The following is a 20,284-nucleotide window of genomic DNA, read 5'->3' as shown; positions in this document are numbered from 1 at the left end:
GCAGAATGAACAACACTCTGCAGGCAGAGGCAGGTGGGTCTCTGAGTTCAAGGCCTGCCTGGTCTGTAGAGTGAGTTCCGGGACAGGCCAAAACTACGTACACGGAGAAACCCAGTCTTGGGTTGTGGGTGGGGTGACTACTATGACATTTGTATGCCACAGCTCATGTGTGGGGGTCAGAGAACAGCTTTGGGAATCCACTCTTTCCAATGTGGATTCCAGGGATCAAATTCAGGACAATTTGAGGTTTGCAGCAGTTGCCTTTAGCAACTGAATCCCTTCATAGGCCCCACTGGAATCGTTTATGATCTTGATCATTTTTAAATAATGATCTATTATATTGTTTATTTGCGGTGCTGAGGATTAAACCCAGAGCCTGGCACATTCTAAGCTTTAGGTGTTGGGTTTATGTGATTTATTTTGGAGAAAATATTTGTAAATTCCCAAATTATAGCTACATTAGTTGCTTTCTTTCCTCATTCCTTTCTTTCCCTTTTTGGACTTTTGTTTTTGGATGTCATGGATTTTTCTTTTGCATTTTTGACATAGATCTGCCTGCCACTGCCTTCATAGTGCTGGGATTAAAGTCACGTGCCAGCACCACCCTGCTCTTAATAACAACTTGACATATTATATATAGCTCTGTCTGGCTTGGAACCCACTGTGTAGACAGGCTGCTGATGTTTCTGCCTCTGCTTCCTAAGACAAGCATATGTCATCAGACTTGCCAATATAATTTTATTCCTAAAAACTGAGTGTGTGGAAGTGAATAAAATGCAAGAGAGTTTGTTTCTGTGGTGATTTCTACCAAGTTGCCAACAGAGTTGTTGCTCTGTACCATCAATTCAAATAGAAAACCAGTAAAAAGATAAAGAAATTTTGTATCATTAATTTTGTTTTTCAAACAATCTGGCTGTGTAGCTCAGGCTTGCCTGAAACTTGTCTCAGCCTCTGAAATATTGGGATTTTATGGGTGCAATATCACACCTTGCTACACGAAAATGATTCTTAACCTAGAGACGACTGAAAAGGTCTTTAGGAATATTTGAGACAGGGTCTCAATTCCATAGCCTGGGGGCCTGGAATTCCTGTCCTGTCAGCCTGATAAATACTGGGCTCGAGATAGAGCACCATACCTGGGTCCAAGATAGGGTTTTGAGTGGACTTTAAAGGATTGACATAGATTGGTGTGCCTGTGTGGTTTTTTGAGACAGGGTTTCTCTGTGTAGTCTTGGCTGTCCTGGGCTTAATTTGTAGACCAGGCTGGCCTCAAGCTCACAGAGATCCTCCTGCCTCTGTCTCCCTTGGCGCAGGGATTACCATCATGTGCCACCGCACCTGGCTCTAAAAGCTTATTCAAAGGTAGAAACAGAGGATTCCTCCAGATCCCCAGCCACTAACATCTTCGCTAGAGGAAAGGCAATTCAATAACAGAGGTGTTTGTTTTGTTGTTGTTCCCCTCGTGTTTCTCTGTGTATGAAGAGATGATATGTGAATAGGTGGTTTTGTCAACACTGCTCTTTGAAAGGGGGAGTTTATCTATCACTGTTGTAAAGAGATATTTAGGTCTTTGAATTTGTCTGAAAGTAAATATAAGAGAAAGGCGTGGTGGCTCACTGGAGATGCTGAGGCAGGAGGATTGCTAGTTCAATGCTATCCTTGCCTGTAAAAGCCAGGCCTTCAGGAGTTGCCTAGCTAGACCCAGTCTCAAAACCATAAAACTATATACAAAAAAAACAAGAGACCTCTCATGGTTATTTGGATATCAATAGTTGCCAAATTTGGTGGGTTCTGCACCCCTTGATCTCAGGGAACTGCTGTTGCCTTATTGACAAATGTGCTGGGCTATGAATTACTTTGACAATTGATTGCAAGGCTTCGCTATTCTCGAAGCATGGCTCCCCACGCTTGCCGTAATCTGGACGGGACCATTGCATCCTGCGGGTGTGTTTTTGCAAGAGGCTGAGAGACGGGAGCGGAGGGTGTGTGTCGGGCAAAGCCCGGAGCCCTGGAGGACAGCTGGCTCCCCGAGCCCGCCACCTGCCCGTCCAACTCCCCTGATCCCGTCCCGCCCCGCGGTAGCAGCCTTGTCTCCACGGCTCCCTCGGGAGCAGGTGAGTGGCGGCGCCTTGCTCCGAGCACCCCCGTGGCCCTGGGGCGGTGGCGGTGGCCGGCCGGGGAGGTGGCCTCGGCGCACAGTAATGGCAGCGCTGTGAGCCGGGGAACGCGAGCTGACAGCCGCCGCCGCCCACCCTCCAAGCCGGGGGCTTCGTCCTTCACGCCTGCGGGTTGCCTCCCTCCCCGGGCCCCTGTCCTCGCCCTGCTTTTGCAGAAGGTAACCCCGCTGAAAGCTGGGGAGCCGGGCTGCGGGCTCAGGGAAACTTCCCTTCCCGGCGAATGGGTGGCGGGGATGGGGCGGAGGAACGGAGTTAGGGGCGACCTGGAGGAGGGGAGCGGGCTGAGAGCTGGAGGCGCGGCAAGATGGTGTCCTGTGAGTGACCTCGGCTCCCCGGACTGCTGACCCTTAAGCCAGGCAACCCCTGGACCAGATCCGAGGCCTCCGGATCCCCTGCCGGCCGCCCCTCCCTCGGCCTCATTTTCCTCCTAAGGAGGGAAGGTGAGAGCGTGCTCTCCGAGCTTATTTACGTGCGCACACGGAGACCAAAGTCTCTGTTGAAGGGGGTGGCTTCAGTCTCATACATCCTAGCCACGAGTATTTTCACTTTTGTTTCCGCAGACAGTGAAGATTGATAGCTTTGGGGAGGAGTATTCTACGTGCATGCTACACCTCCTGCCTCAACACTTATGGGCTGGTGAAATAAGAGCCTCAGAGTCTCTCCAGCACTTGTTTACACACTAGAGTCTAGACCCTTTCCTACCATTACGTGCATGCAAGTAGAACGTCTTTGAATTTGTATTGCTATCATAAGTTATCCCGTCCTCCTTGGCTAGTATTCCTGGCTGGATGGCAGTACCTTCTAACTTTCAAATTGAAGACAACTACTGAGTTGCAGATGTAGGTCAGTGCTACAATACTTGACTAGCATGCAAGAAGCCCTGGGTGCTACCCCAGCACTGCCTTCTGCAAAAAAAATGTGTGTGTGTGTATTGCTTATTGATTTTTCAATAGAAAACATCCATGCCCTATAACTTACTTCAAACCTACATTCATACACAATATGGGAGGTCACTTTATTTATTCTCTTCTCTCATCTCACAAAAGTGACCCAAGTCACCTAAAGTTTGGTTCTTTTGCCCATATACAGTATTTGGAAGTCCCTTCACAAGTGAGTTAATAGTAGTGCACAGCTTTTTTTGAATTACTGCCTCTCCCCTCATGGTATGTATGAGGTGTGGGAGGGTTTGGCGTGTGTGGCGGAAGGAGCACTGTCTGCTTATTTTGGTTTCTGAGGCAGTGTCTATTATAAAGCTCTGGCTGTATGGGACCCCCTGTGTAGATCAGGGTGGCTGCCTGAGCTGCCTGCCTCTGCTTCCCTACTACCGGGATTAAAAGCTATCACAACCAACTTTCTTTTGAGGGTCTTGTTGTGTAGCCCTGACTGGGCAGTTACTCAATGTGTAACCTAGCTAACTCCTTTCTTGGGAGTCCTACCTCAGCAGGTCCTGGGATTGCAGATTTATGCCACCAGGTCCTGCTTCCTTTACTTTTCTATATTTTATCAATATATTGTGTAAAGACATCCTTTATCCATGTCTTTTAATCTTTCACCATGTGTAATTGAGCACTAAATCTGTATACCATCTTTAAAGTTAGTTTTCCCTTAAAATGAACTGCTTTCTGTGCTCAATAGTATTGTAGCAGTATTGTAGGCCTTTTGTTGTTTTGTTTTAGAACTCTGCTTCCAGAGCACTAGGACTAATTGTGCACCACCCCCGTTTGCTTGCCTGCCTGTCCTTCCTTTCTTTCCTTCTTTCTTTTCTGGAGATAGGGTTTCTCTGTGTAGCCTTTGCTGTCCTGGACTTTGTAGAACTCAGAGACCAGCCTGCCTCTGTCTCCCTGAGGGATTATGAGAAATGGTTTCAGATACAGTGGTTAGGAAAGGCCAGTCTGAGGTGACCTTTGACATATTTGAAAAAGCCAGAAAGCAGGTCTTTGGAAGCTCTGAAGAAACTTTCTGGAAGAAATGCAAATGGAAAAGCCACGGGTAGGGTGGAACCAGAGTCCAGCCCAATAGAAGCAGCGCAGTGAGAGAGGTTGAGCCATAGCCAGGGGCAAGAGTTCGGTTTTTAAAACACATTTTAGATTTTGATTTACATTTTATTGATGTTAAAAGACCCTCCCCCTCCCTCCCTTGGGTCAGAATTGTGTCCTTGGAATATTAAAGGACAAGTATCAAGGTCTCAAGTTTTGAAGATACTTGTTGAACATCTTATGGTGTAGATAAGAGTAAAGTTGGTGGAGATAGGGTGTCGCTTAGGGCTCAACTGGGAGGATGATGGTACCATGTACAGGGACAAGGAAAGGGTTAGAGAATCATGAGTTTACATAGCATTGAGTTGGATTGTGTGTCTTGAGTTGACTCAGTTCAAGTGTTGTCCAAGTATGAAGTTTAGTGCCAAGGTTAAGGACTCATTCAGTTTGTTCTGTGATTTGAAGAGTTTTTTCAAACACCAACTCTAGAATTGGCAACTGGGATAGTGAAAAGTAAGACAAATCTGTGCCCTCATGAATAGTGGGAAGAGAAAGATGGATGCAGGGAGTTTTATCAGTCTTTAACTGATAGTCCATTGAATAAAAGTGAGACTCAGATTCAAGATTGGAAAGAGTCAATAGGGCATAGAATTAAAACCCTCTTGTGTCCCTGTTAGTTTTCCTTGGAGCCAAACAGGGTTAACTTTCTTACATGTTTCCAAAGATATATTTGTTTGCCTTAAGCAGGTGTGTAAAAATGGTAGCACATTTTATTCTGACACTTTGTATTTTTCACAATATTAAATATTATTTTAAAAGTTACAAACAGGACAAGGACACCTAAAGAAAGACTAGGGAGAAATGTAGGGAACTGCAGCATTCTCTAATCTGGTCTTTGCCCTCTTTGAGTATTTGACTTACAGATGGAAATTCTGAGAGAGAGCATGTGCTTAGTTAACCCAGGCAAACACATGTACCTTGTAGCTCAGACTGGCCTATTTCCTGCATCAGCCCCTTACCTGAATTAACAGGGATTACTGGTGTGTTCACATTGCCAGCTCAGATGTAGGTTTTTTGAAGAACATTTATTTATTTACAAGAAACTTGTACTTTTCTATATTGCCTGCCATTTCATGTGTGCCAGAAAATGTTCAGTAGTGATTAAGAGGACCCTTTTATGTGTACTATCTGCTACAGTAAATTTTTTATCACAGGACCAAACCCTGAGATTTAGTATTAAAAGGATTTAAAACTGGTAAAAATGAGGAAGATGCCTGGCCTGGTGGTTCAGGTAGGCCTGTGACTCATCCTAGCTGCTTGGGAAGCTTAAGTAGGAGTACAAGTTCAGGATCTGCCTCTGGTATGGAATAAGTTCAAGGTCAGTGGGAACTTGTTTTAAAATAAAGGGCAGTGGTGGCACACCCCAAATAAACAAGGAGTGAAAAAAGGGGTTTCTTTGTGTGTCAGCCCTCACTGTCCTGGCTGGCCTCGAACTCGCCGAGATCGCCTGCCTCTGCCTCTCCAGGGCTGGGTTAAAGGCTCCAGCCACCACCACCCAGCCTCATCTTACTTCTAAAGTGGTTATTTAGCATGCATGAGGCCCTGGGTTATACTCCTTAATACTGCACAAAAGCAAGGAAAGTTAAGAGCAGAATTTTGGAATGTTGGAAGTTGGGAATTAATTCAGTGGTATACTTACCTAGTCCTGTTGACTCGCCAGCATCAGAAAAATAATTGGAATATTAGGAAATAAAAGGTGACTGGTGTTTGAGGTGTGTGGCTGATTTATGTTTTGGGTATCCTTCCGTCCTTCCTCCTTCCTTTTTTCAGGCAAGGCCTTACTATGTAGCCCTGCCTAGCATGAAACTCTGAAGGAATCTCCTGCCTCAGCCTGTGATTAAAGGATGTGTGCCAGCACTCCTGGGCCTGAATTCATTCTTCTTAAATGACCTGTTCAGAGTGATCTACATAGATTGAAGTCTTAGTAATATATCATGTTAAATTGCAGAAGTTATAGCATAATTCTTGTGTTGCTGTATCTAAGAGTTTTGAAACCAGATGTGGGTAGCTTGCTTGTCTAGTGTGCATGAAGACCTGGCTTGGATCCCTAACACTGCTGGGCAGGCCTGTCTAATTCCAGCACTGGGGAGGTAGAGGCCTCAGAAATTGAAGGGCTGAGTTGTGTAAGACCTTACCTGAAAAAAGAAAAACAAAACATTTACATATAGTTTTTAATTGGGACAGACTTACTGGGTATTAGAACATAATGAGTCTTACTTACAGTTTTCGGACAGTTGTTGAGATTTTTTTTTTTTTTTTTTTTGAGACAGGGCATCTCTGTAGCCCTGGTTATCCTGAAACTCACTACATTAGACCATGTTGACCTCAAACTCAGATCTGTATGCCTCTAAAAGGTGACACCCACCTATGATTCTTTTAAAAAAAAATTGCTTGAATTATTTTTATTATTTAGTTTTTGGTGTTTAGAGATTGAGCTTCTAACACAACCTGATCTGGAAGTTACTAAGGGATGAAGAGTAGCCTTGAACTTTCCCCTTACCTCCACCTCTGATTGAGATTAAGGAGTGCTCTGCCACACCCTGTCTTGTTTCTCTTGTGTTTAGCTCTCTTGGAAAGTTGTTTACTGCTTTGAATTCTGTCAGCTGAAAATTTTAGAGGGGGGATAGAGTTTTTTTTTTTTTTTTTTTTAAGTTGCTTTATACTTTATCTATTTTAACTTGACCTGGTCTTGCTGCACTGCTCAGGCTTGCCTAGAATTTATCACTTCTCCCTGCCTGGGTTACAGGTGTGTGCAGCTAGATGCTTGCATTTTTACTATTCTGAAGAGCTAATTCATGCTCTTCTCTGCGTTGTATTTGTTCTTTATCTTTTTAACTTTCAGTTAGCCGTCTTAGGTGAGTCTGTATGAAAATAGTTTTTTTTTTTTTTCTTTTTTGAGACTGCTTATTCTTCCTCCCTCCAGAGTTGCCTGTAGTTTAGGCTGGCCTCAAACTCAGCCTCTTGAGTATTGTCACACATGGTTTTATAACCCATGGTTCCCACATGCCAGGCAGGCACTCTTACCAACTAGACTTCACCCTGCTCACAAGATGATTCCTGACTAAAAACTATTTAGTCCACATGGACTTTTTGTTGTTACTGCTGTTATTTTTGCCTCTTTGTTTTTAATTAATTTTTTAAATTAATTGCAATTTATTCATTTTGTATCCCAGCTGTAGCCCCCTCCCTCATCCCCTGCCTCTCTTTGTTTTATGAAGAAGATTAAACAGTCAATTTCTAGGTCAGAGAAACACAATTTTGAAAGAAAGTATTTAATACTTTTTGAAGTTATAGACAACAGTGACTATAAGACAGACATTAAATGTGTTGTATGTTATGCTTAAATCTCTTAAAAAATTAAGTGTGCAGGTGTTAATGTCCAGTTTGAAGGTTTTAGTTAAGCAAGGGACTTTCTTTAGACTTAAACATTGTTAGCCATTCTTAGTGTCATTAAATTATAGCTTCATTAGCATATGTCAGAATTTTCCATAAAACAGGTTGACAGTTTATCATTTATTTCTCTAATCTGCTATAAACTTAGACTTTGTAACATCTCCAGCATTCTAGAATACACTAAATATTTAATAGGTATCTACTAACTCAGTAAACTTTTTGTTCCAGTGTATTTGTTTTTAACTGGGTCTGTGGTGATGGGGAGCACTTGATAAAGCCTGCATTTATGTGTGAACCAGCAGTTTATACCCCATTATTTTTGCATTATCAAATTTTTTTTTACAAACTGAGTAGGTTGTATTTATGTATTTAGATATTAAGCAATGATTAACGAGTAGAAACACACAGACATACAACTGCAGCTCCAAAAAACTGTCATTAATTTGAAAGTGAGCAAAAGGATTTGGGGTATATGGAAGAGAGGAAAGGAATGGGTAATGATGTAATTATACTATAATCTCAAAAAAATTTAAAAGTTAAAAATAAAAAGATAGTCACTTCTTAATGCAGTATATAATGGTAGGGAGCCCTGCTCTTGTGTAAAGCCAATACAGCTTATTCCTAGTACTACCTGTACTACCTGACTCTATTTCTAGCAACATATGTAAACCTCTCCTTGCAGCAGCAGTTTTATTCTCATACTTTCTAGTGCAAGGCTAGCCTGCTTGCTAGCTAGTTATCTGTCCTATAGGGGCTGTCTGTGACATGAACTCAGTGGCCTGCTCTTTGATCACCTCTCCCTGGGGGGTGGTGCAGCCTTGCCAGGCCACAGAAGAATATGCAGCCATTCCTGATGAGACCTGATAAGGTAGGGTCAGGTAGTAGGGGAGGAGGACCTCCTAGGGAGAGAAGAGGGAAGGTGGGTGAGATTGGGAGGAGACAAGGGCGGAACCACAGTTGGATACAAAGTGAATAAACTGTAATAAATAAATGAATGGTTGAATGGATGAAAAAGTTTCTTTTGCATTATTATTTTAATGTAAGTTGCTTTTCAAAAGAAATGCCCAGCTTACCATATTTGTATATTTTGTGAGGAAGTGTATGGGCTACTTTTTAAAATCTTCTTATTTAATTATTTTTATTTTTATTAATAATTACAGTTTATTCATCTTGTACCCCCCTCCCCCGTACCTCCCTCACTCCTCCCCTCCCAATCCCACCCTCTCTCTTTCCCTCCTGAGTCCCTCTCCCAGTCCACTGATAAGGGAGGTCCTCCTCCCCTTCCCTCTGATCCTAGTATATCAGGTCTCATCAGGAGTGGCTGCATTGTCTTCTTCTGTGGCCTGGTAAGACTGCTCCCCCCCTCAGGGGGAGGTGATCAAAGAGCAGGCCAATCAGTTCATGTCAGAGACAGTCCCTGTCCCCATTATTATGGAAGCCATTTGGATACTGAACTGCCATAGGCTACCTCTGTGCAGGGGTTCCAGGCCATCTCCATGAGTCGTCTTTGGCTGGAGTATAAGTTTCAGAAAAGACCCCTGTGCCCAGACTTTTTGGATTTGTTGCTGTCCTTGTGGAACTCCTGTCCTCTCCAGGTCTTACTATCTCCCACTTCTTTCATAAGATTCCCTGCACTCTGCCCAAAGTTTGGCTATGAGTCTCAACATCTGCCTTGATACCCTGCAGGGTAGAGCCTTCTAGAGGCCCTAGTGGTAGGCTCCTGACCTGTTCCCTGTTTTCTCCCTCCTCCGATAGCCATCCTCTTTGCCTTTTTGAATGGGGATTGAACATCTTAGCCGGAGTCCTCCTTCCTAATTAGCTTCCTTAGATGTACAGATTTTAGTTTGTTTATCCTATATTATATGTCTAGTATCCACTTGTGAGTGAATATATACCCTGTGTGTCTTTCTGCTTCTGGGATACCTCACTCAGGATGATCTTTTCCAGTTCCCACCATTTGCCCGCAAATTTCATGATTTCCTTGTTTTATATCTCTTAGTAATATTCCATTGTGTAGTTGTACCACAATTTCTGTATCCATTCCTCAACTGAGGGGTATCTGGGCTGTTTACAGCTTCTGGCTATTACAAATAAAACTGCTACAAACATGATTGAGCAGATGTCCTTGTTGTATACTTGAGCATATTTTGGATATATGCCAAGGAGTGGTATAACTGGATCTTGAGGAAGCGCTATTCCTAATTTTCTGAGAAAGCGCCATATTGATTTCCAAAATGGTTGTATAAGTTTACATTCCTACCAGTAGTGGAGGAGGGTTCCCCTTTCTCCACATCCTCTTCAGCATGAGCTGTCATTTGAGTTATTCATATTAGCCATTCTGATGGGTGTAAGGTGAAATCTCAGGGTCGTTTTGATTTGCATTTCCCTGATGACTAAAGACGTCATGTTTCTCTGTCATTTGATATTCCTCTATAGAGAATTCTCTGTTTAGCTCTGTACCCCATTTTTTAATTGGATTACTTGATTTGTTGCTGTTTAACTTCTTGAGTTCTTTATATATTCTGGATATTAGCCCTCCCTTTCCCAATCTGTAGGCTGTCATTTTGTTTTGACGACCGTGTCTTTTGCTTTACAGAAGCTTTTCAGTTTCATGAGGTCCCATTTATTGATGATCCTAGAGCCTGTGCTGTTGTCTCCTGTTGTTCAGGAAGTTGTCTCTTGGGCCAATGAGTTCAAGGTTCTTTCCCGCTTTTTCTTCTAACTGACTTAATGTGTCTGGTTTTATGTTGAGGTCTTTGATCCACTTGGACTTTAGTTTTGTACAAGGTGATAAGTATGGATCTATTTGCATTTTTCTCCATGTAGACATCCAGTTAGACCAGCACCATTTGCTGAAGATGCAATCTTTTTTCCATTGTATGGTTTTGGCATCAAAAATCAGGTGTCCATAAGTGTGTGGGTTTATTTCTGGGTCTTTTATTGGGTTCCATTGATCCACCATTCTGTTTCTATGCCAGTACCATGTAGTTTTTATTACTGTTGCTCTATAGTACAGCTTGAGCTCAGGGATGGAGATACCTCCAGAAGAATCTTTTATTGTAGAGGATTGTTTTAGCAATTCTGGGTTTCTTGTTATTCCATATGAAGTGGAGAATTTTTCTTTCAAGATCTGTAAAGAACTGTGTTGGTAATTTGATGGGAATTGCATAGAATCTGTAGATTGCTTTTGGTAAGATGGCCATTTTTACTATGTTAATCCTGCCAAGCTATGAGCATGGGAGATATTTCCATCTTCTGATATCTTCTTTTAATTCTTTCTTCAGAGACTTGAAATTTTTTTCATACAAGTCTTTGACTTGCGTGGTTAAGGTTACACCAAGGTACTTTATGTCTTTTGTGACTATTGTGAAGGGTGTTGTTTCCCTTATTTCTTTCTCAGCCCATTTGTCTTTTGTGTACAGGAGGGCTACTGATTTTTTTTTTTTAGTTAATTTTGTATCCAGCCACTTTGCTGAAGGTTTTTGTCAGCCGTAGGAGTTTCCTGGTAGAGTTTTTGGGGTCACTCGGGTATACTATCATATCAGCTGCAAATAGTGATACTTTGACTTCTTCCTTTCTGGTATGTATCCCCTTGATCTCCTTCAGTTGTCTTATTGCTCTAGGAAGGACTTCCAGAACTATGTTGAGGAGATATGACAGAGTGGGCAGCCTTGCCTCGTCCCAGATTTCAGCAATTCCCAGGATTGCTTTAAGTTTCTCTCTGTTTAGTTTGATGTTGGCTATAGGCTTGCTGTATATTGCCTTTACTATGTTTAGGTATGTGCCTTGCATCCCTGATCTCTCCAATACTTTAAGCATGAATGGATGTTGGATTTTGTCAAATGCTTTTTTAGCATCTGAGGGCTTACTTCAAAAGTCTATATGCCACAAAATTTGAAAATCTAATTTTCTTGATCGATTCCACTTACCCAAACAGAATTAAGACTAGGTAAATCAATTAAATAGTCCTATATCCCCTAAGGAAATAGAAGCGGGCATCAAAAGTCTCCCATCCAACAAAAGCCCAGGACCACATGGTTTCAGCACAGAATTCTACCAGACCTTCAAAGAAGAGCTAACTCTAGTTCTCTTCAAACTATTCCACAAAATAGAAACAGAAGGAATACTACCTGACTCATTCTATGAAGCCACAGTCACCTTGGTACCTAAACCTCACAGACCCAACAAAGAAAGAGAATTTCAGGCCAATCTCCCTTATGAACAAAAATACTCAACAAAATACTTGCAAACCGAATAGAAGAACACATCAAAGATATCATCCACTATGACCAAGTAGGCTTCATCCCAGATATGCAGAGGTGGTTCAATATATGGAAATCCATCAATGTGATCCACCATATTAACATACTTTTTTTTTCTTAATTTGGAATGATTTTAGACAAATAGAAAACTTGCAAAAATAAGAGGCTTAAGTATCATCATTAACCAGCATTTGGTATTATCTGACAGCTTATCTGACCCAGGTCTGACATTGGTGGGATGATAAAAGGCATCTAATTTCTGCACTAGGAAGTTAGAAGAGATTCATTCCAAGCTGAAGGGACCCTAGCTACTTGTCTAGGCAGTTTTCAGCCACTCAACATGTGTGCTGGAAACTGAATTCAGGTCCTACTCCTTTTTGTTTGATTTACTTATTTTTACTCTGTTTTTGTCTGTATGCATGTATTTGCAACATGTGCATGCCTGTTGGATTCCCTGGAACTTGGCGTACAGATGGTTGTGAGCTACCCTGTGGATGTTGGGTCCTTTGCAAGAGCAACATTGGTAAACCATCTCTCCAGATTCAGGAAAATCTTAAATAGAAAGTACAAACCACAATAAAGTAAGAAAAAATTGAAGGTATACTGTTTTCAGCAGTAGTATAGTTTTTGTCTTTTAAAAAATGAATGCATGGATAGAAAAATAATATTGTGCTGGGTAGTGTTGGCCCACACCTTTAATCCCAGAACCAGATAGATCTCAGTTCAAGGCCAGCCGGGTCTACAGAGTGAGTTCCAGGATAGCCAAGGCTTTACAGAGAAACCCTGTCTCAAAAAAATAACTGAAACTGTGTGTATATATATATACATACACTTTGCTCAAGAAGAGCAAGAGGACACTACCTCAGCCCTGTATAGTATATTTGATGTGTACTTGTAAACATTGCTTTTTGTATTCATGCTGTTTAGATGTTATTACTTATATAACCACTGCTTATTTCTTAGACCAATACTTTCTTTTAACAGCTACATTTATGTGTATTCACATGTGTGTCACACTTCCTTTGGAAGTAAGAGGACAGCTTGAGTCACCTCTTTCATCACGTGGCAATGCAGGGATTGAACTCAGGTTGTTGGGCTCAGAGACAAGCAATCTTGCCCCCGATGAAGCAGCCCAAGACCTGCTTTTCTGATTTCTGAGGTCTAATAGACTCTCTCTTGTCCAGGCTAAGATTCTCCCTGTTGGCCTGGAGAGAGAGGAATTCTCTTCCTCTTTTTCTAAGATAGTTTTTACTCAGGAGCCTTGCCCTGAATTCACTATGTAGACTAACCCACCTCTCTCACCCTCCCAAGTGATAAGATTTCAAACATATAAGTGAGTATATATCACGTGTGTCTTTCTGCTTCTGGGATACCTCACACAGGATGGTTTTTTTTTTTTTCTAGTTCCTACCATTTGCTTGCACATTTTATGATTTCCTTGTTTTTAGTTGCTGAGTAGTATTCCATTGTGTAAATGTACCACAATTTCTGTATCCATTCCTCTGTTGAGGGACATCTGGGTTGTTGGCTATTATGAATAAAGCTGCTACAAACATGGTTGAACAAATGTCCTTGTTTTATACTTGAGCATTTTTTGGATATATGCCTAGGAGTGGTATAGCTGGATTTTGAGGTAGCATTATTTCTAATTTTCTGAGAAAGCACCAGATTGATTTCCAAAGCAGTTGTACAAGTTTACATTCCCACCAGCAATGGAGGAGGGTTCTCCTTTCTCTACATCCTCTCCAGACATAAAATATAGGATAAACACACTAAAATCTGTACACCTAAAGAAGTTATGCAAGAACAAGGACCCTGGGTAAAATGCTCAATTCTAATTCAGAAAGGCAAATGGAATAGACATTGGAAGAGGGAGAAAGCAGGAAACAGGACAGGAGCCTACCACAGAAGGCTTCTGAAAGACTCTACCCAGTGGGATATCAAAGCAGATGCTGAGACTCATAGCCAAACTTTGGGCAGAGTACAGGGAATCTTATGAATGGGGGTGGTAGAAAGACCTGGAGGGGACAGGAGCTCCACAGGGAGAGCCACAGAACCAAAAAAATCTGGGCCCAGGGGTCTTTTGTGAGACTGATACTCCAACCAAGGACCAGTCATGGAGATAACCTAGAACTCCTGCAGAGATGTGGAAGCTCAGTCTCCCAAGTGGATACCCTATTAAGGGGAACAGGGACTGTTTCTGACATCAGCTCAGTGGCTGGTTCTTTGCTTACTTCCCTTTGGTGGGGTGTGAGAGGCAGCCTTAACAGGCCACAGACAATGTAGCCAGTCCTCATGAAACCTGCTAGGTTAGAAGGGGAAGAGGGCCTCTCCTATCAGTGGACTTGGGGAGGATATGAGGGGAAAGAAGGGAGGGAGTGTGGGATTGAGTAGGGATGAGGGAGGGGGCTACAGCTGAGATACAAAGTGAATAAGTTGTAATAAATAATAAATTAATTAAAAACATGATTTCAAGCATGTATCACCATTTCTAGTTTCATAAGTGGCAAATGGAGAGGGCTGTTACTAAAAGGGCTCAGTGGAAGCCAGATAGATTTAAATTTTGTTTGCTAATTATGTGTAAATGCTTGTCTTTTTATCTTTGCTATGCTAGACTAGTGTGTTACTAATGATGGAACATACTCAGACAAGCCTGTTTATTTCTATTTATTAGCATTATTGGGTTTTTAGCATAGCACATGCAGATTTCTTTTTTTTTTAGAAAGAAAAAGTGTGAAAGAACTCCAGAGTGTGGAGAGTATGGAATTCAAGAATTATTTCTGGTGTTTGAAGACATGGTCTCATGGAGCCTAGGCTGTTTTCAGATTTACACTGCAGCTAAGGAGGGTGTTGAATTCCTAAAACTTCTGCTTCCACCTTCCAAGTGCTAAGATTGCAAGCAAACTCACTAGCTAGAATTTTATCCTTCAAAATGCAGAGAATAGTAGTATCAAATGAGGCTTATGAGGAATTGAGATAACGTATATTCAGAGCTATTATATATGTATATATAAATGTATATATATGTGTGTGTGTGTGTATCTGTATATTTACATATGTATATAGTAACAGTTTCTGAGATAGATGTGTTTGGTAACATTGTTGCTATAATTATTAATGGTGCTGTAATGGAAGCTGTTAAGCTGCTCCGTGTCCCTTGAAAACTGGTATGTGTGTGCACGTGCACCTGCATGTGTGTAAGTGTGTGTGTGTGCCTGCATATACATGCTGGCTTGTGTGTGCCTGTGTTGTCTGTGTGTGTGTTATTGAGGATGGTACTAAGAACCTTATGTTTGGTGGGAAGTACACTACCCCAGAGCTATACTTTTAGTTCATCAAATTTCTTTTTATAGCTGGTTATTAGTCCCACCATCCCTCCCTCTTCCCCCCTGTTCTCTTCTATTTCTCAGAAAGGGGGAGTCCTCCCCTCCCATCTGACCCCAGCCTATCAAATCTCATTAGGACTGCTCGTATCCTCTCCTCTGTAGCCTGGCAATGCCCCACAACCAGGGGGAAGTGATCAAAGAGCAGGCAACAGAGTCCATGTCTGAGACAGCCCCTGTTCCCCTTACTAGGGAACCCACATGGAGACTGAGCTGCCATGGGCTACATCTGAACAGGGAGTCTGGGTGCTGCCCATGCATGGTCCTTGCTTGGTACATCAGTACAGGAACTCATGGGCCCAGATTTGTTGGCTCTGTTTGGTCTTCTTATGGAGTTCCTGTCTGCTCTAGGCCCTCCTAGTCCTCCACTCTTTCCTCCGACTTCTTGTGCTCTGCCCAAAGTTTGACTGATTCTCTGCATCTACTTCGATCCCCTGTTGGGTAGAGTCTTTCAGAGGACATTTATGGTAGGCTCCCATCCTGTTCCCTCTCTTCAACCGCTTCCAGTGTGTCTATTCTGTTAGTCCTTCTGAATGAGAATTAAATATCCCTAGGGTCCTCCTTGTTTATCTTCTTAAGGTATGTAGATTGTAGTATGTTTATCCTATACTAAATGGCTAATATTCACTTATAAGTGAGTATATTCCATGTGTGTCTTTCTGCTTCTGGGTTACCTCACTCAGCATGATCTTTTCTAGTTCCCACCATTTGCCTACAAATTTCATGATTTCCTTATTTTTAATAGCTAAGTAGTATTCCATTGTGTAAATACAATTCCATTGTGTAGATACAATTTCTGTATTCTTTGATTGAGGGACATCTAGATTGTTTCAGTTTCTGTCTATTATGAAGAAATCTGCTATGAACATAGTTGAAGAAGTGTCCTATTTGAATGGTTGAGCATCTTTGGGGTATATGCTCAGGAGTAGTATAGGTAGGTCTTAAGTTAGCACTATTTCCAATTATCTGAGAAAGTGCCGTATTGATTTCTAAAGTGGTTATAGAAGGTTATATAATGTTTCACTACAAAAAGCAATGGAGGACTGTTCTTTGACTTGAGTTTTTAATCTTAGACATTCTGATGTGTGTAAGTTGGAATCTCAGAGTCATTTTGATTTGCATTTCCACCATTCAACATTCCTCTGAGAGTTCTTAGTTTATTTTAGTTTGTACCCCATTTTTAAATTGAGTTATTTAATTTCTTGAGTTCTTTATATATTTTGGATATTAGCCCTCTGTCAGATGTAGGATTGGTGAAGATCTTTTCCCAATTTATAGGCTGTCGTTTTGTTCTGTGGCAGTGTCCTTTGCTTTATAGAAGCTTTTCAGTTTCATGATGTCCCATTTATTAATTGTTGATTTTAAAGCCCAGGCTGTTGGTGTTCTGTTTAGGATTTATCTTCTTTTCCTATGAAATCAGGGCTCTTCCCCACTTTTTCTTCTAACCAATGTGTTTGGTTTTATGTTGAGGTCTTTGATCCACTTGGACTTTAATTTAGTGTAGGGAGGTAAATATGGATCTATTTGCATTTTTCTACATGTAGACATCCAGTTTGACCAGCACCATTTGTTGAAGATGCTGTGTTTTTTCCATTATTTGGTTTTGGTTCCTTTGTCAAAAACCAAGTGTCTATAGGTGTGTGGGTTTATTTTTCTGCGTCTTCAATTCTGGGTCCACTGTTCTGTTTCTGTGCCAGTACTATGCCATTTTTATTACTGTTGCTCTGTAGAACAGCTTGAGATCAGGGATGGAGATACCTCCAGAAGATCTTTTATTGTAGAGGACTGTTTTAGCTATTATGGGTTTTTTGTTTTTCCATATGACGTTGAGAATTTTTCTTTCAAGGTCAGTAAAGAATTGTGTTGGTAATTTAATGGGAATTGCATTGAATCTGGAAATTGCTTTTGGTAAGGTGGCCATTTTTACTATGTTGATCCTACCAATCCATGAGCATGGGAGATCTTTTCATCTTCTATCTTCTTCAATTTCTTTCTTTCTTCAGAGACTTGAAGTTTTTTCATACAAGTCTGTCACTTGCTTGGTTAGAGTTTTTATTTTTTATTTTTATTTTTATTTTTTTTGTGGCTATTATGAAGGGTGTAGTTTCCCTAATTTCTTTCTCAGCTCGTTTATGATATGTATACAGGAGAGCTACTGATTTGAGTTAATTTTGTATCCAGCCACTTTGCTGAAGGTGTTTTTCAGCCATAGGCGTTTCCTGGTAGAAATTTGGGGGTCATTTCTAATATACTTTGACTTATTCCTTTTAAATATGTGTCCCATTGATCTCCTTTAGTTGTCTTATTGCTCCAGCTAGGACTTGAAGTATTAGATACTGAGAGAGTGGTCAACCTTGTCTTGTCCCTGACTTTAATTCGATCGCTTTATGTTTCTGTCCCTTTAGTTTGATGTTAACTGTAGGCTTGCTGCATATTCCCTTTCCTATATTTATTTAGGTATGTGCCTTGTATCCCTGATCTTGCCAAGACTTTAAACTTGAATGAACATTGGATTTTTGTCAGATGCTTTTCATCATCTAAGGAGATGATCATGTGATTTTTTTTTCTTTCATTTTGTTTATATGGTTTATTACATTGATGGCTTTTCGTGCATTGAATCATGCCTGGGATGAAACCATGGTGATTGATAACTTTGTGTTCTTGGATTCGGTTACTGAGTACTTTATTGAGTATTTTTGCATCAATTTTCATAAGAGATTGGTCTGACGTTCTGTTTCTTTGTTGGGTCTTTGTGTGATTTAGTTATCAACGTGACTGGCCTCATAGAATGAGTTTGGTAATGTTCCTTCTGTTTTCTATTTTGTGGAATAGTTTGAAGAGTATTGGCATTAGCTCTTCTTTGAAGGTCTGGTAGAATTCTACATTGAAACCATCTGGCCCTGGGCTTTTTTTGGTTGGAAGAGTTTTGATGACTGATTCTATTTCCTTAGGGGATATAGTACTATTTAATTTGTTAACCTGATCTTTATTTGACTTTGGTAAGTGGTATCTATCAAGAAACTCCATTTCATTTGACTTTCAAATTTTGTGGCATATAGGCTATTGAAGTAAGACCTTTGGATTGCCTCAGTGTCTGTAGTTATGTGTCACTTGTCATTTCTGATTTTGTTGATTTAAGTAGTGTCTCTTGGCTGTTTAGTTTGGTTTTTCTCAAAGAACTAGCTCTTGGTTTCAATGATTCTTTTAATTGTTCTCCTTGTTTCTAATGTATCAATTTTAGCCCAGACTTTGATTATTTCCAGCTGTCTACTATTGGGTATGTCTCTTTTTTTTTCCCCCTAGGGTTTTCAGGTGTGCCATTAAGTTGCTTGTATGGGATGTCATCAATCTCTTTATGAAGGCACCTAGTGCTATGAACTTTCCTCTTAGCACTGCTTTCATTGTGTCCCATAAGTTTGGGAATTTTGTGCCTTCATTTTCGCTGAATTCTAGGGAGTCTTTAATTTCTTTTTTTCTTCCCTGACCCAGCTGTCATTGTGTAGAGAGTTGTTCAGTTTCCATGTGTGTAGGTTTTTGCTATTTTTGTTGTTGAGGCCCAGCTTTAGTCCATGGTGGTCTGATAGGATACAAGGTAATTATTTCAATCTTCTTGTATCTGTTGAGGCTTGCTTTGTAACCTACTATTTGGTCAGTTTTGGAGACAGTTCCCTGAGGTGCTGAGAAGAAGTATATTCGTTTTTGTTTGGGTGAAACGTTCTGTTAGGTCCATTTGATTCATGATACCTGTTAGTGTCATTTTGAGAGTGGGGTGTTGAAGTCTCCCACTGTTAATGTGTGGGGATCAAGGTGTGGTTTAAGCCTTATTTTTATTTTTTCCTTTCTGTTTTTCAAGATAGGGTTTCTCTGTGTAGACTTTGCTGTTCTGGACTCACTTTGTACACCAGGCTGGCCTGGAACTCAGACATCCCCGTGCCTCTGCTCCACAGTGCTGGGATTAAAGGTGTGTGCCACCACTGCCCAGAGGTTTAAGTTTTATTATTGTTTCTTTTACAAATGTGGGTGCTCTTGTATTTAGGGCTTTGCTGTTCAGAATTGAGATGTCATCTTGGTAGGTTTTTGTGGACATGTTTTCATATTTCTTAGCTATGTACAAAGCATTAGGCTTATGTAAAGGGGTAGCCATATTTATTCTACTTTTGTATATTGTAATTCATCATGTATATTTACATAGTGTTATAAATGGAATTTTGGTCTAGAAGTGTTTTCAAGTATAATATAATTTCTATATTTCTATATTTCTAAAAAATTTCTATACTTATGATTAGGGTTGGCTTTTTTTTGCAATAACTAAATATCTTTATTTTTTAAACTTCTTCCTTTTTTTCTTCTTTTTTAAATTTATTTCTTTTTGAGGGTTGTGCTCTGTGTGGCCAAATGTGGCTTAGAACTCATGATGCTCCTTTTTACCTTCCTCAATGGATATACTGGAAATTATGGATGTGCTGCAGGCATATGCTATCACACACTTGCCTTTTTGGTTTTTCGAGACAGGGTTTTTTTTTTCCCCCTGTGTAACCCTGACTGTCCTGGAACTCTGTAAAAAAGGCTCGCTTTGAACTCAGAGATCTGCCTGTCTCTGACCTAAGGGCTGGGATTACAGACTGGTGGTTCTTAATTTGAACACTAAGAAAACTGAGGCAGGAGAATTGGAAATTTTGGCTACACAGACACTTTCTCAGAAAAACAAAAAACAAAAAACAAAACCTTAGTTCATGGCCATACCACTCTAAATGCACTGCATTTTATCTGATCTCAGAAGCCAAGCAGGGTCCTCATTTTTAATCATTGGATAGGGAACCCCCTCCCCCAGAGTATCTGTGATCCTATGTTGTTAGTTATAATTATAATAAAATTGGATGATAATGTGGATTTAACATGGACCTCACCATGCTACTCAAGTCATATATATCTCACGGTCCATGTTCAATCTGTCTATTTCCTTTTTGGTTTTTTTTTTTTGTTTTGTTTTTTTGAGACAGGGTTTTTTTGTGTAGTACTGGCTGTCCTAGAAT

General features: G+C 40.8%; 1 protein-coding gene across 3 annotated transcripts in view; it reads left to right on the top strand.

Moving 5' to 3' along the window:
• Positions 1–1,951: 1,951 nt before the first annotated feature.
• Cul2 (cullin 2) overlaps positions 1,952–20,284 on the top strand; it is a 54,396-nt gene continuing 36,063 nt past the window's right edge. The window contains exon 1 of one of the 3 annotated variants that reach the window (XM_060387414.1): positions 1,952–2,114. The gene's annotated coding sequence lies outside the window, so the exon portion shown is untranslated. Of the gene's footprint in view, positions 2,115–2,163; positions 2,336–20,284 lie in introns of those variants that run through there. The other 2 variants (XM_060387413.1, XM_021653125.2) reach the window with 2 other exon arrangements.

The sequence above is a fragment of the Meriones unguiculatus genome, chromosome 7, assembly GCF_030254825.1.
Source record: "Meriones unguiculatus strain TT.TT164.6M chromosome 7, Bangor_MerUng_6.1, whole genome shotgun sequence".
Classification (NCBI taxonomy): Eukaryota; Metazoa; Chordata; class Mammalia; order Rodentia; family Muridae; genus Meriones; species Meriones unguiculatus.
This window is presented reverse-complemented; position numbering and strand designations above follow the sequence as displayed.